Consider the following 5927-nt stretch of genomic DNA (forward strand, 5'->3'; position numbering starts at 1 on the left):
AGGCACACAGCGGCATTCGGGGAGAACCGCGATTTCTCGGCCAGCAACTGCAAACTCTCCGAAGCGGTTAACAGAGAGTGGCGCCGTCCACCCACGAGAGCGAAATAGCGAAATTGCTATGCCGAGAACGTGCGATTTCAGAATACTGCATTTCCTGAAAACAGGGGTTTTTTTCTCCGCAGGAAAGAATCCACATCTCTCGACTTTCTGTAACGTCCTGTCTGAAAGCACAACGTGTGTCGCTCCTGGAACTTCTAGCTGCCTTATTAGAGGGGCTTTTCCCTTCCACTCTGTTCGTCACAGAATGCTGAAGTGTAGCATCGGAAAAACAGAGAAAAACGAAATGTCCCTAGGAATAAACGGAAAGGCATAAGAATGAGAGAGAAGCGTAGTGCAGAATGCATGGACACAAGGAGAAGACAAGAACCGCTCCTTTGCGATGTGCGCAGAAGAAGCCGCTCGTCCGAGAAAAGCATCCGGCTGAAGTCGCTCTTTCTCGGCATGCGAGAGAGACGAGACCGCTGCTGAAGGCACACAGCGGCATTCGGGGAGAACCGCGATTTCTCGGCCAGCAACTGCAAACTCTCCGAAGCGGTTAACAGAGAGTGGCGCCGTCCACCCACGAGAGCGAAATAGCGAAATTGCTATGCCGAGAACGTGCGATTTCAGAATACTGCATTTCCTGAAAACAGGGGGTTTTTTCTCCGCAGGAAAGAATCCACATCTCTCGACTTTCTGTAACGTCCTCTCTGAAAGCACAACGTGTGTCGCTCCTGGAACTTCTAGCTGCCTTATTAGAGGGGCTTTTCCCTTCCACTCTGTTCGTCACAGAATGCTGAAGTGTAGCATCGGAAAAACAGAGAAAAACGAAATGTCCCTAGGAATCAACGGAAAGGCATAAGAATGAGAGAGAAGCGTAGTGCAGAATGCATGGACACAAGGAGAAGACAAGAACCGCTCCTTTGCGATGTGCGCAGAAGAAGCCGCTCGTCCAAGAAAAGCATCCGGCTGAAGTCGCTCTTTCTCGGCATGCGAGAGAGACGAGACCGCTGCTGAAGGCACACAGCGGCATTCGGGGAGAACCGCGATTTCTCGGCCAGCAACTGCAAACTCTCCGAAGCGGTTAACAGAGAGTGGCGCCGTCCACCCACGAGAGCGAAATAGCGAAATTGCTATGCCGAGAACGTGCGATTTCAGAATACTGCATTTCCTGAAAACAGGGGTTTTTTTCTCCGCAGGAAAGAATCCACATCTCTCGACTTTCTGTAACGTCCTCTCTGAAAGCACAACGTGTGTCGCTCCTGGAACTTCTAGCTGCCTTATTAGAGGGGCTTTTCCCTTCCACTCTGTTCGTCACAGAATGCTGAAGTGTAGCATCGGAAAAACAGAGAAAAACGAAATGTCCCTAGGAATAAACGGAAAGGCATAAGAATGAGAGAGAAGCGTAGTGCAGAATGCATGGACACAAGGAGAAGACAAGAACCGCTCCTTTGCGATGTGCGCAGAAGAAGCCGCTCGTCCGAGAAAAGCATCCGGCTGAAGTCGCTCTTTCTCGGCATGCGAGAGAGACGAGACCGCTGCTGAAGGCACACAGCGGCATTCGGGGAGAACCGCGATTTCTCGGCCAGCAACTGCAAACTCTCCGAAGCGGTTAACAGAGAGTGGCGCCGTCCACCCACGAGAGCGAAATAGCGAAATTGCTATGCCGAGAACGTGCGATTTCAGAATACTGCATTTCCTGAAAACAGGGGTTTTTTTCTCCGCAGGAAAGAATCCACATCTCTCGACTTTCTGTAACGTCCTGTCTGAAAGCACAACGTGTGTCGCTCCTGGAACTTCTAGCTGCCTTATTAGAGGGGGTTTTCCCTTCCACTCTGTTTGTCACAGAATGCTGAAGTGTAGCATCGGAAAAACAGAGAAAAACGAAATGTCCCTAGGAATCAAGGGTTAAGAATGAGAGAGAAGCGTAGTGCAGAATGCATGGACACAAGGAGAAGACAAGAACCGCTCCTTTGCGATGTGCGCAGAAGAAGCCGCTCGTCCGAGAAAAGCATCCGGCTGAAGTCGCTCTTTCTCGGCATGCGAGAGAGACGAGACCGCTGCTGAAGGCGCACAGCGGCATTCGGGGAGAACCGCGATTTCTCGGCCAGCAACTGCAAACTCTCCGAAGCGGTTAACAGAGAGTGGCGCCGTCCACCCACGAGAGCGAAATAGCGAAATTGCTATGCCGAGAACGTGCGATTTCAGAATACTGCATTTCCTGAAAACAGGGGGTTTTTTCTCCGCAGGAAAGAATCCACATCTCTCGACTTTCTGTAACGTCCTCTCTGAAAGCACAACGTGTGTCGCTCCTGGAACTTCTAGCTGCCTTATTAGAGGGGCTTTTCCCTTCCACTCTGTTCGTCACAGAATGCTGAAGTGTAGCATCGGAAAAACAGAGAAAAACGAAATGTCCCTAGGAATCAAGGGTTAAGAATGAGAGAGAAGCGTAGTGCAGAATGCATGGACACAAGGAGAAGACAAGAACCGCTCCTTTGCGATGTGCGCAGAAGAAGCCGCTCGTCCGAGAAAAGCATCCGGCTGAAGTCGCTCTTTCTCGGCATGCGAGAGAGACGAGACCGCTGCTGAAGGCACACAGCGGCATTCGGGGAGAACCGCGATTTCTCGGCCAGCAACTGCAAACTCTCCGAAGCGGTTAACAGAGAGTGGCGCCGTCCACCCACGAGAGCGAAATAGCGAAATTGCTATGCCGAGAACGTGCGATTTCAGAATACTGCATTTCCTGAAAACAGGGGGTTTTTTCTCCGCAGGAAAGAATCCACATCTCTCGACTTTCTGTAACGTCCTCTCTGAAAGCACAACGTGTGTCGCTCCTGGAACTTCTAGCTGCCTTATTAGAGGGGCTTTTCCCTTCCACTCTGTTCGTCACAGAATGCTGAAGTGTAGCATCGGAAAAACAGAGAAAAACGAAATGTCCCTAGGAATAAACGGAAAGGCATAAGAATGAGAGAGAAGCGTAGTGCAGAATGCATGGACACAAGGAGAAGACAAGAACCGCTCCTTTGCGATGTGCGCAGAAGAAGCCGCTCGTCCGAGAAAAGCATCCGGCTGAAGTCGCTCTTTCTCGGCATGCGAGAGAGACGAGACCGCTGCTGAAGGCACACAGCGGCATTCGGGGAGAACCGCGATTTCTCGGCCAGCAACTGCAAACTCTCCGAAGCGGTTAACAGAGAGTGGCGCCGTCCACCCACGAGAGCGAAATAGCGAAATTGCTATGCCGAGAACGTGCGATTTCAGAATACTGCATTTCCTGAAAACAGGGGGTTTTTTCTCCGCAGGAAAGAATCCACATCTCTCGACTTTCTGTAACGTCCTCTCTGAAAGCACAACGTGTGTCGCTCCTGGAACTTCTAGCTGCCTTATTAGAGGGGCTTTTCCCTTCCACTCTGTTCGTCACAGAATGCTGAAGTGTAGCATCGGAAAAACAGAGAAAAACGAAATGTCCCTAGGAATAAACGGAAAGGCATAAGAATGAGAGAGAAGCGTAGTGCAGAATGCATGGACACAAGGAGAAGACAAGAACCGCTCCTTTGCGATGTGCGCAGAAGAAGCCGCTCGTCCGAGAAAAGCATCCGGCTGAAGTCGCTCTTTCTCGGCATGCGAGAGAGACGAGACCGCTGCTGAAGGCACACAGCGGCATTCGGGGAGAACCGCGATTTCTCGGCCAGCAACTGCAAACTCTCCGAAGCGGTTAACAGAGAGTGGCGCCGTCCACCCACGAGAGCGAAATAGCGAAATTGCTATGCCGAGAACGTGCGATTTCAGAATACTGCATTTCCTGAAAACAGGGGTTTTTTTCTCCGCAGGAAAGAATCCACATCTCTCGACTTTCTGTAACGTCCTGTCTGAAAGCACAACGTGTGTCGCTCCTGGAACTTCTAGCTGCCTTATTAGAGGGGGTTTTCCCTTCCACTCTGTTCGTCACAGAATGCTGAAGTGTAGCATCGGAAAAACAGAGAAAAACGAAATGTCCCTAGGAATCAAGGGTTAAGAATGAGAGAGAAGCGTAGTGCAGAATGCATGGACACAAGGAGAAGACAAGAACCGCTCCTTTGCGATGTGCGCAGAAGAAGCCGCTCGTCCGAGAAAAGCATCCGGCTGAAGTCGCTCTTTCTCGGCATGCGAGAGAGACGAGACCGCTGCTGAAGGCGCACAGCGGCATTCGGGGAGAACCGCGATTTCTCGGCCAGCAACTGCAAACTCTCCGAAGCGGTTAACAGAGAGTGGCGCCGTCCACCCACGAGAGCGAAATAGCGAAATTGCTATGCCGAGAACGTGCGATTTCAGAATACTGCATTTCCTGAAAACAGGGGGTTTTTTCTCCGCAGGAAAGAATCCACATCTCTCGACTTTCTGTAACGTCCTCTCTGAAAGCACAACGTGTGTCGCTCCTGGAACTTCTAGCTGCCTTATTAGAGGGGCTTTTCCCTTCCACTCTGTTCGTCACAGAATGCTGAAGTGTAGCATCGGGAAAACAGAGAAAAACGAAATGTCCCTAGGAATCAAGGGTTAAGAATGAGAGAGAAGCGTAGTGCAGAATGCATGGACACAAGGAGAAGACAAGAACCGCTCCTTTGCGATGTGCGCAGAAGAAGCCGCTCGTCCGAGAAAAGCATCCGGCTGAAGTCGCTCTTTCTCGGCATGCGAGAGAGACGAGACCGCTGCTGAAGGCACACAGCGGCATTCGGGGAGAACCGCGATTTCTCGGCCAGCAACTGCAAACTCTCCGAAGCGGTTAACAGAGAGTGGCGCCGTCCACCCACGAGAGCGAAATAGCGAAATTGCTATGCCGAGAACGTGCGATTTCAGAATACTGCATTTCCTGAAAACAGGGGGTTTTTTCTCCGCAGGAAAGAATCCACATCTCTCGACTTTCTGTAACGTCCTCTCTGAAAGCACAACGTGTGTCGCTCCTGGAACTTCTAGCTGCCTTATTAGAGGGGCTTTTCCCTTCCACTCTGTTCGTCACAGAATGCTGAAGTGTAGCATCGGAAAAACAGAGAAAAACGAAATGTCCCTAGGAATAAACGGAAAGGCATAAGAATGAGAGAGAAGCGTAGTGCAGAATGCATGGACACAAGGAGAAGACAAGAACCGCTCCTTTGCGATGTGCGCAGAAGAAGCCGCTCGTCCGAGAAAAGCATCCGGCTGAAGTCGCTCTTTCTCGGCATGCGAGAGAGACGAGACCGCTGCTGAAGGCACACAGCGGCATTCGGGGAGAACCGCGATTTCTCGGCCAGCAACTGCAAACTCTCCGAAGCGGTTAACAGAGAGTGGCGCCGTCCACCCACGAGAGCGAAATAGCGAAATTGCTATGCCGAGAACGTGCGATTTCAGAATACTGCATTTCCTGAAAACAGGGGGTTTTTTCTCCGCAGGAAAGAATCCACATCTCTCGACTTTCTGTAACGTCCTCTCTGAAAGCACAACGTGTGTCGCTCCTGGAACTTCTAGCTGCCTTATTAGAGGGGCTTTTCCCTTCCACTCTGTTCGTCACAGAATGCTGAAGTGTAGCATCGGAAAAACAGAGAAAAACGAAATGTCCCTAGGAATCAACGGAAAGGCATAAGAATGAGAGAGAAGCGTAGTGCAGAATGCATGGACACAAGGAGAAGACAAGAACCGCTCCTTTGCGATGTGCGCAGAAGAAGCCGCTCGTCCGAGAAAAGCATCCGGCTGAAGTCGCTCTTTCTCGGCATGCGAGAGAGACGAGACCGCTGCTGAAGGCACACAGCGGCATTCGGGGAGAACCGCGATTTCTCGGCCAGCAACTGCAAACTCTCCGAAGCGGTTAACAGAGAGTGGCGCCGTCCACCCACGAGAGCGAAATAGCGAAATTGCTATGCCGAGAACGTGCGATTTCAGAA

This window comes from Phasianus colchicus, unplaced genomic scaffold (assembly GCF_987193195.1).
Source record: "Phasianus colchicus unplaced genomic scaffold, bPhaCol1.hap1.1 HAP1_SCAFFOLD_49, whole genome shotgun sequence".
Lineage (NCBI taxonomy): Eukaryota > Metazoa > Chordata > Aves > Galliformes > Phasianidae > Phasianus > Phasianus colchicus.